The 11,383-nt window shown below is 31.7% G+C and overlaps 1 long non-coding RNA gene across 1 annotated transcript; it reads right to left on the bottom strand.

Annotated features, from left to right (window-relative positions):
- Positions 1-1,762: 1,762 nt before the first annotated feature.
- On the bottom strand, positions 1,763-3,687 carry LOC107885679. The gene is made up of 3 exons (XR_001680464.2): positions 3,306-3,687; positions 2,991-3,171; positions 1,763-2,063 (listed from the first exon to the last, which is right to left on the bottom strand). It is a non-coding gene; the product is annotated as an uncharacterized LOC107885679 (long non-coding RNA).
- Positions 3,688-11,383: the final 7,696 nt, after the last annotated feature.

Raw genomic sequence — 11,383 nt, 5'->3', positions numbered from 1 at the left:
AACTGTATTATATACATTATACATAGAATGTATATATATATATGGTATCTAAATTGCATATTGTGTCACCGTGGTTTAGACTCGGTGAAAACGATACATACGCACATAATAACGATATGTTTAGTTTGCACACGCGTCGTTTTTGTCTCCTATAAATATATTATATGTATAGGACAGGTATTTACTCGAGTTGTGCAATAATCGCTCGGAAATAATGTAAATTGTGGCTTTTGAATCGCATAAATATTTTATGGGCATGTAAACGCGTTTAGGTAATGCATTATGTATCACGTTATAATAATATTGTTGTTATATTATATTGACGCATGTCGAGATAGTAATATGGTGTACAGATACTGAAATGTAAATACATTTCACAATGTTTTTGAATAATAACTTGTCTGTGGAAGTGTGGATGCTCTTCGGGAACGCAGTTCGTCCAGGTGATTTTTTTTTTTATTAGTCTAATTTTAACACCTATAATTCAAAGGTTTAAACAAAATACGTTGCGCGTCGTAAGTTTTTCTACAGGGAATTAAAAAAAATTGAGCGTAAAGCCATACATTTTATATTAGCGATTGCGTTTAGAATGTTGACGATATTGGTTATACAAATGTATAGGTCAAGTGATAACAAATTATGTTATTTTATTGTAATTAAAATAAAATAAATCTCAGAAACTTGATACTATTGCTTAAAATAATATTATTTTCTTTAGACAATGAAATTTTCAAAATATTTGGACTCATTTTAAGGCTTAAAATATGTATAGGTGTTTTAAATGTTCAAATTTTTGTTTTTATAGCGTTCACTAAAATGTTTAGACTCGAAATTATATCAATTGAAAATGTTAAAAATACAAAACACCAAGCTAAGACTATTACAAGTTCTTTCGTAAGTTGTTCTCACAGAAACCTAAAAAATATCTTAAACTACAACTGCACAATATTTTTTTTATAGACGTTTAAAGTTACACACACAATGTACAAATTATAACCATCAGAAATCGACTAAATACTATTGTACACGGAAATAAGTGTTTACAGACGCACGCGCACACAACAGCACACACATCTTCGTAAATAATATCGTTCCACCGAAAATCCAAAATGTAAAATCTGGTAAGCGATAAAAAAAAATCACTCTGCGGTCTGTATAATATATATATATATATATATTTTATATATTGCATAATGCACTCGCGTAAAAACGAAATAAATATATATTATATCGTTTAAAATGTATACGGCCGTGCGATCATCATTCGTTTGAATCTGCGTACTTATGGTCATATTATTTTCCCCCATACATACATTAATACAATATTATGGCACGTACCACTGTGTGATAAAAGTTCATGGGACCGCCCGTTTCCCGTGTACACGGTGCTGCAGATATATAGGTATAGGTATACCTTAGATACACCGTAAACTAGAGTCGTTTGTGTATAATATAATATTATATAACAAGGGCATAATGCAGTCCGGTCAAATCGGTCGATATAATATTATTTGTCTAAAAAAATAAATGTTTATAACATTATAATATATTATTGTATTTTTTTTAATAAGAAAAATATTTCGGGTAGGATATTTTGAGCTCGTGACAACCTTTCGACGTCGTCGGTCGGCGCTACGTTATACTCGTCGTATTTTGTATTATACACTGTACACGCATAGTATACAGGTAGGTAGGTACAATATAACATGACATTAACGCAATAAACTCTAAAAATGTAATAATATTATATTATACTCTCTTGCCGAAAAATATCGTCGTCGGAAAAATAACTATTTTTTAAAAATATTACACATTCAATGTTATGATATTATATTATGTTATAATCGTGATATTTTATAGACTTACAGCTGAGGTCGACTACTCGTGCACAATACCATGACTCATGGTCACCGTTTTCTGTGTATATTCCGTTGTCACGTTATGTCGTCCATATTAAGCCGGATGCCGTTATTCGACTTTAATTTCGACATCGAGAAAATAGTGGAACTACATTATAGCCAGTCGTAGATCTAGAGGGTGCCACCCGCTTGGCATTTTGCTTCCTGGAAAGCAAAAACTCTACACAACATGTATTTTTCAGTGGGCTGGGGATATTTCTATATAAAATATTGGTACCAAAAAAAAAAAAGAAACGAGTTGCCATCTTTGGAATATTATTAAGCACATTTATTTTGAGGACTAAAAAAAAGTCTTGCCATAAGGATGGAATGTACAGAATACGAGACCTTAACCTTAGCACCCTCCTCCCCCCCACATAAAAAAATCCTAGATCCACCTCTGATTGTAGCCGATCGCTAGGTGCGCCTGTGTGCATAATAGAAATAATATTATTATGTGCTTGCAACTATATAGTCACTAGGTAATATTGACTTGTGGTGTGATGCACGCGTTATTACAACGACAACGTCTACAATGATATCGTATGATATTGCCTACATTATTTTATAGACGTGAAAATTCCAACGACACAATTTGTAAAGTGAAAACAACAACCACGTTAGAAGCGGTGACTTTACGACAGCGTGAGACTTAAATAAAATTGCGTAATACAATATACTATCGTAATAGGTATCTATTGCATATCACATATTGTTATGCCCAAACGCATATCGCGGGAAATTAATAGAAAAATACATATTATCATTGTTCACATAGTCGCATCGTACCTATTGACTATACGTGTACCTAGATACGTGTATATACATAGATATGAATAAAAATAAATTGTAATTTAATTGAAAAATCGGTAAAGAACTAGATATAAACAAGTTATAGGAAAGCTCACTCTGTAAGCATGTTAAATTCCCGGGTTCCAAACGTATTTTAATACAAAGCTTATAAAACTACAATTCCAAATACAACAACCGTATTATAATATTATTACGATAATAATTAAAAATTAATAATATAAATATTAATTATTAGTTTATAATATTATTATGATTGACTGCGCGTTTTAAAAAATATACCTAATAAATATGCCATTAAAAAATGTGTAAAACTGGATCGCCTTCATGGAATGTCGTTAGTGTTGCGTCCCGTGAAAAAAGTCGGGCGTATGAGTCGAATGGCGTCGAATCGGTTTTTTTTTTTTCTGGCAACCCGTGACAGGCCCATACGAGTTTTAGGCATTAATATTAATGCGCAATTCTGTAAAACCACAATAATAATAATAATAATAATAATGATGATGATGGTGATGACGATTATGACATTATAATAGAGGAACGCACACGTCCGAGTCACGTGTCATATTATTTAAATGCACCAGAAATAACACTCACTACATTAATTTTTACGCGTCTCCGGGCAAGTGTATGTATATCCTCTATTAATTATTCCAACATCACTGTTCTTACGTTCTGATTGGATAAATGTAATATTGGACTGACCACTCGCCGACAGTGACCATGGCCCAACGACGTTTCGCTCCATACCGGCACGTATTTAAGGGGTTTAGACTGAAACTAGACTAGACAAAAATCTAGACATAGGTACATATTTTATAAATTTTGATAACTCTATATTCTAGATTATTATTGATATTTATTCATAAAATTAAGATCAGAAAAATGCAATAATAATGAACGATACATTTTTTTTCAGTCTAGGTATACACTTTATTTTTTGTACTTTGTACTATAACTACGTACTCGATTCTTTCAATATAATGTGTACAGTAATTTTTTTATTTTAATAAGAAAAAATATGAAACGCATCGAATATAATTGATTAGGTAACTAGTTAATGTTTTATTTTTGTACGTTTTTAAATATTAAAATATATAGTTTTGAAGAGAATTTTTTCCTAATTTGGTCATTTTTATAAACTCTGGTATGTATATTCATTTTTCGAGATGTTTTGTAATTTTTTTTGAAAACAATATACATTTAAATTAATTAAAATAAAATTGCTCATTTTAATTATAATATATGTATATCATGTCAGAAAATGTATTATGCGAACACCGCATCATCATATTAATACCGTTCGGTTATATTTCACTATCAGTGTGTATTATTATAATATCATTATGTATAAATAATTATTAGAATAACGACTGGTACTCATGACTACATAATAATTAAGCTATTGTAGATTACATCTTAAAAATAATTAATGTATTGTTATTATTACTAGAATTTAATGCACTAACCGAGAGGTCAAGACTAGATAGTACATAATGCATGCATAATTTATAGAATAGGTACTGCAACTACAGTATAGTAATATCCGTAAATACCTGATAAATATATCATTATACAGTTTGTTAGCCTTTATTGGTAAATATTACAGCTCGACGAACATAGTATATTTAATAATAAAATTAATTTAGGTGCCTATATTATATAGTTAGAGAACAAACTGTATACAATTCCTGAAAAATAAAATGTAAGCTATATTATGTTTTTGTTGTAAACGCATCACATCACTGATTATCTCGAATTACTTTTTGTTCTTGTGAAAAGAAATTAAAATATTTCTTTGGATAAAAAATAAAATATTATTTATAACTTTATTAATATATAATTCGTAATATTTACATTATTTTAAACATAGTTCACCATAATTTCTTTGAATATCATCTTTCGCTTCACTGTTCCAATTATGTATTTTTTAAATTATTCTTATAACAATAAGAAACTTTTGATTCAATATTTATACACCGACGTTCTTAGAAAAATATCTTGCTTCGAAATATTGATCTAAACATTACGTTCTCATTTGGAAAATAATAAACTTAAATTGTTTCCACAAATGTATTGCGTCGGGACGTTAAAAACATTGGCTGTAAAAAAACTTTGTTTTCGCACATGGGAAATTGATTAAAATATAACAATTTGTATAATATTGTTTGTATTATTAAATAATTCAACCAAATATATATAAACACATTATCTAATAATGTGATATTATAATTGTAAACGATTGAATAATAGATTTACGTACTTACATGGGTATTCTAAACGAACGTGAACCATATACATACAGTGTGCGAACAGCGACAAATTGAATCGATTCGATATTATATAATTATGATATTATAATTTATACTATTTTTGTTATTGCAATAATATAAAATACCATGATATGTGGTTATAGTGGCGATCATGTACGTACAAATAACGGCGTGCTCGTCGCAAGAGAGATGCCACCGATCATTTTTCCGAATTCACTTAACAATATACTCGGGTGTTATGGCAGGGCGCATGTCGTGGACAAGAATTAATGCAGACAACACGACACGACTTTTGAAATTTAAAAATAGGTACAAATAATAAATGTTGAGCCAGGGGCGTTTTCGGGTCAATTGCATGGGGGTTGGGGGACATTTTAGTCTTGATTACCACTTTGCTAAACAAAAACTTAACATCTATAATAGTATATATGTTTGATGTTTGTATCAACGGTCTGTACTCTGTATAATCAGTGTACAAACGATTAACAAAATGTATAAAATGTATTTATCTATTAGGAAAAACAGAACATCTCACGACTTATGGAGGGTGGTCGCCCCCTTCGCCTCTCCCCTCCCTCAAAGACGCCCCTGCGCTGTGCAGCCCCCACAGTGTCGGACGGATTACTTGAGTTCCACTGGAATTAGTCGACAAGGCAGTCGATGTGACCGTAAACGGTCGAAAAGCGTCAACGGCGTGTTATCTCTTGAAATATTCTAATATCGCAATTTATATCGTCTGGCATGTGCAAACAACAAAGAAGAAGAAGAGGAAGAGAGGGTAACCCCCGCGATTCAGAACGCTTTATACGCTATGAGATTTTGATCGCCTATAGAAGACTTAAGTGTTCGCTGTAATACCGAAAAAAATGTGTGAGAATTTAAGCTTTCCTGAACATAATCCGTTATATTAATGCTGTACTCGTCATCAATGTGTGTATAATCATAACCATTTATTATATAGGTAATTCATGTATACCTAACGCAAGTGATATAACGCATCGCCTATAATAATCAACGAAGAATTTTATGGTGTGAAAAATTAGTGAGTTTTGAAACTCGGAAGAACGTTATATATTGTCAAGAGTTCCTGATTAACAAAATAAAAGTCACCCTCCCTAACCTTCTGGGACCCGGAAGTGTGCGACATCTTAGACTTAAATTTCAATTTTATGGTTTTTAATAAAATATTGTACCTAAACAATATACAATGTTATTATAATATGATAAAATTGTGCTTATTAGATTACCGACAAAGTAAATAACGATACCTGCAGTAAAATATTATGTTTACTAGCCAGCTTTGAAACTGCATAATAAAATGAACGTCACTCACAATCATGGCTATATACATTTTATCGGTGGAAAAATGTGTCACGTACATACGCCATTTTAATTGGATTATTCGCTGCCGCGTTTAAGTCATCGCGCGTGTCACAGGCCACATTTATAATTGTTTGCTATTTTTTTTAGTGGGATTTTTTATTTTTCGTAACACACGCACCAAAGTGTCTTTACACACACACACACACACACACACACACACATATATATATATAATAATGTAATAGTATATTAGTTTCGTTAAAACAAAACAAGAACTAATTTCTGAAAGAATAAACAAAAAAAATCACCCAGGTTGCTAAAGAGCACTCGTATATTGTTTCATAGTGGTAAGTTTAGTGTTTGAATTGGGTACAAAATTAGAAGAGGGGGCAAAAGTGCAGCAAGCTTGTGAGTTCCCGAAGATTTTTGAAAATGAAAGTCCTAAAACTCGTTTGTGGCTAGGATTTCCTCCCCCAACCGCCGCAAAATTTTAATATTTTTACACTCAAGAACATAACAAAACAAAATGTTAGTTAAAATACACATGATATACATTTATATGTATGGCCATAAATGTTTATATGAAAGAGAATATTTTTGAGCATGCAGTTTTAGACGGCTTGTTTCATCTGCACTTTTACTACCACATTTTATCCAACCGAGAACATATTCGTCTGGCAGTCTGGAGGTCCAACACAATACTATGAAATAGTAACAAAGATATCATATTATATTTGTTGAGGTTTTTTATATAAGCAGACCTGATACACATATAATAAAGAGTATCGTTTTAGGAGCGCGTGTTATAGGTAAGTATATATTATATAGGTACTCAATTTTCTTTCGTTTTGTGAATTTTGCGATGCGTGCAGAGTAGAATAATATGATTATTATTATGAGTATTATTATACGTTCGAGTCGAATGTAATACGTCGATCGATACTAGTACTTAGTAGGTGTACTTTAAAATAATATATTATGTTGTCATCGTGTTCGAGCAAAAATTGGGCTGTTCCAATAGTATACCCTCGATTTAGACATACATGCCACCAGCAAAATTGCCATTTTACTTGGAAAAATCGGTTTCAATACTTTATTGCGATTGGCAATAATCGAAAAAAAAACGTAACAATACTGAAAATATATAGTTTTTGCATTGTTGCCGGAACAAATATTTTCAGGAACAAATGTAGGTGGATACTTATTACCTATATAATGTTAATACGGATCTAACAATTAATAAACAAATAACAATTAACAATTAAAAAAAAATTAGACAATTTAAAATATCCTCTCACATTAAATTTATAAAAAAGTTGCTATAGGTTTAATCATTTAAAATGACTGAAATCGGACGATTTTAAATAGCCGTTATATTTTGTCAGAAATTATTATTTATGAGACGATAAAAATTACGCGGCTTTCCACGCTCATAAAGACTCACATCATTTTGTTATCTCTTACTATCATGAGTGCTGGGAATTATTTGGCTTCCGGTCTTCAATTCATATTTTTTATTTACAAAATTATTATGTGTAATAAATTACTATAATTACTTCTATAACTGAGCTCATTTTACCCAACTAAGTACCTAAGATACCGGGATCGAGAGTAAAACGAGTTTATAAATAACAGTTATTCGATTAAATAATAAGGCTAATAAAATATAGGTGCGAATCTAAATACAAATTTTGATTATCTTATACCTATTACGAAACATGGCATACAAAACTGATACCTTTTTTTTCTTCAGCACTTAAATCGTCTTGATTCCGGCGTATTAATGCAGTTATAATAATAAAAAATAATACTATAATATTATGGGTACATTCAGATTACATTCAAATAAGTTTTATTGCGATCGGAGTAATCGGACAACGATTACAAAATGTGCTAAAAAAGCTTCAAAGTTTTGTCATATCGGTCTTACACTAATTATTGTTTATAACAAAATGTTATTTGAACAGTCACAACTCACAAATCACAATTCATTTAAGTGGATATTCCTTTCAGGTTTTATATGAAAAAATCAAAACCAATATTTTAAAGAAATCATAAGACGTGTAGTTATGAAATACGCATTTAAATTTAAACGTTTTATTTTGGTATAACAATATTATTAATATTTATTATTAAGTTAAATACAAGTGTAGGTATTATAGGTACTCAACCAATAATATTTAACTGTTCATATATTAGCGTTGATGAGATATTAATGATAAAATAATGTGTTTATTGAAATAATTTCAGAATAATAAAAAGCAAAATATACTTACAAGTTTCAATTCAAAATAGCAGCAAACGTTTTCATTTATTTTTAGTTTTGATCGGTAAAAAAAAATAATTTGACTTAAAACAGTCATTTTTTAAGTATAAATAATAATAAAATATATTTACAAATTAGAAGCTCTGAAAGTGCTATATGGGGTAAAAATTTTATTATTATTTCGTTTACATTTATACCGAGTACTTTTTAACGTAAGACACTAACTGTTTCAAAAACTCTAAACGTTTTTGAAAATATTTATTTTATATAATTTTAAGTCGTTAAAAAAATTAATATTTCTTACTGCCTACTTTTTTAATTTGTTGCATAAAAACGTCCATTTATAATTCCTTATTCCAAAGCAAAAAATTTATTGGAGTTCTTCGATGCATAAAAAATGCATTTTGGACTACTAGTTTATGAGTTATGACTTATGAGTATTGAAAGTTTATATGAGCTGAGTTGAGAGTGACAGAGTGTTACAGAGGTATCCCAGAAAATTTTATCTAATACTCCACTCATATTCATATATATTTACTTGAAATACTAATTACTAATGAAGTATGCACTGCTTGTCCGAAATTTGATTTTTATAGGTCAAAACACACCGAATATGAAATTAAAAGTGTATATACAAAAATAAAACTAATGGCCTTTGTAGTCGATGTAATTTAAGATCAATAAAAAAATAGTGTATGTCGTCAACTAATAGAGTAAAAATGTAAAAAATAATAACGACAAAAATATAATTTTTTTCAAAAAATGTTATTTCGTAACGACTTAAAATAATGCGTAAAAGAAAAACTTTCCAAATCGTCAGTGGTCTCTAGTACGGTAATGAGTGACTTAGGTAAAATGGATCACCCCGTTAGGCGTAGGTCCATATTGCGGGTATAATGATGAAAAGGAGGAAATATCAAGTATAATATAATATGTGAGGGCCACTCCGATTTGCAATATTTTTAAAGCGGCGTATGATATAAAATACGACGCACACAAATACCTACCGTGTTATAATATTTTCATTTATTATTATGTTATAATGAAATTACACGCGTATCGAGCGGCGGCGACAGCGCCGACGACAGCTGCTGCAGCGGGACGGGCCGTGATAGTGTGCAGGAGCAGGACGATCGTATAAACTTTTCCTTACAAAAAGAAAAAAATTGCCGGTGACAGCGCACCTCTGTGCACGGTCTCGTTGCTCGAAATTTGAACGACCGAGTAAAACACGGCGGTATTGTTATAATATGATAATATATCGCAACATCACGCGTACAACAATACACACGATAATAGTTTGCGTTTACAGCAGGACGCGCACAACGCGTACGCATTATTATGATATCGGATCTTTTCTCGGATGTGCTCGCCTCGAGTGCCGGAAGTGCGCAAAAATAAGTATTTACACGGTACCTACGATATTATATTAAAATTATTATCATTATTATGCGTGTGATAATAACAATAGTATTGGTATCCGGCGCGCGGCTATTGTGCGGTTTCCCCTCCCCCCACCGTTTTTTCCACATAATAATATTATTGTGACGGCGACTCGTATATTATAATACCGTATGCGTATAATAAAATATTATAATATAACATCACAGGGGTAGCCACTAACCTTAATTTTGGGGAGCCGCAAATTTATAAAGATTGAACCTAATTCGAGACGAGTGACATCGTAAACCGATGTTTATAAAATTCTGACACATTTTTAACTTTATATAAATTTATTTTTTACACTACACGTCATATACACTACTATATTTAGATTTAATGAATTTAACTATTTAATCGTTGTTTGTACAATGATTCACACGCAAAAGTAGTCCCAAAGATTGAAATAAGTCTCTGAGCACACTCTTTTAACGGTGGATAGCCACACGAAACTGATGTTTTAAGAGCTCGCTAGTCTCGTTTTGGCCACCCCTGTAAATATATCATGTTATACATATTATTAATACATTAGTGCCGTTTGGGGGAGGGTGTGATGACCGCGGCGGCGATGGTGGGACGACGACGATGCATTGGACGATATAATAATATTATCATAACGAAATGTGTGTGCGTACGCCGTTCTGCGGGACCGAATGATATCGTAACTTGAATGAACGGACTACGATGATGGCGAGAGGGAGAGAGAGAGAGAAGAGAGAGAGCGACTCACGTGCATTTCTTACGTCCGAAGGCTAATGATTTAGAAGTCGTACGATATCGTATAAAACTATAATATGTTATTTATTATGTGTATCGTACGCGCAGTTGATTTCAAATAGATTTTCTACCATCTGTTATAATATTATGTGAATGATAGGTACACGTACAACGTATACAAGTCGCACGTGTCGTCGCATTTTTCATCGGAATTAACAGCGGCGCGATTATTGTTATTAATTCTTTTTATTGCGCTCGCCGACGACAACGTCTACTTATCGCCGTCGTCGCCACCGCCGTCTGAATTGAATTGCCCACGTGTAATATTATTATTATTAATATGCGTGTACACATTTTTATAGCCGATAAACCTCGGCGCGACGACCGAGTTACAAACGTCCAAAATCTCACTGCTTTCAGTGCCCAAGTACGTTATGTAGTGAGCACCAACGCGCAACGCTTTTATAATAATAATAATAATAATCAATGCTTGAATTGGGGGAAAAGGTAAATAGTACTTGCGTACCTGGATATTTAAATATATTATTGATTTGGATGTGATTATAATTAGAAGGGGTACGCATAAATATTTTCTACGATGAAGTGGACTCCGACCCCCTCGATTCAAGCACCGAATTAATAATATATATTATTAT

The sequence above is a fragment of the Acyrthosiphon pisum genome, chromosome A1 (assembly GCF_005508785.2).
Source record: "Acyrthosiphon pisum isolate AL4f chromosome A1, pea_aphid_22Mar2018_4r6ur, whole genome shotgun sequence".
Taxonomy (NCBI): Eukaryota; Metazoa; Arthropoda; class Insecta; order Hemiptera; family Aphididae; genus Acyrthosiphon; species Acyrthosiphon pisum.
The sequence above is the reverse complement of the archived record's forward strand: the minus strand, read 5'-3'. Positions and strand labels throughout refer to the sequence as shown.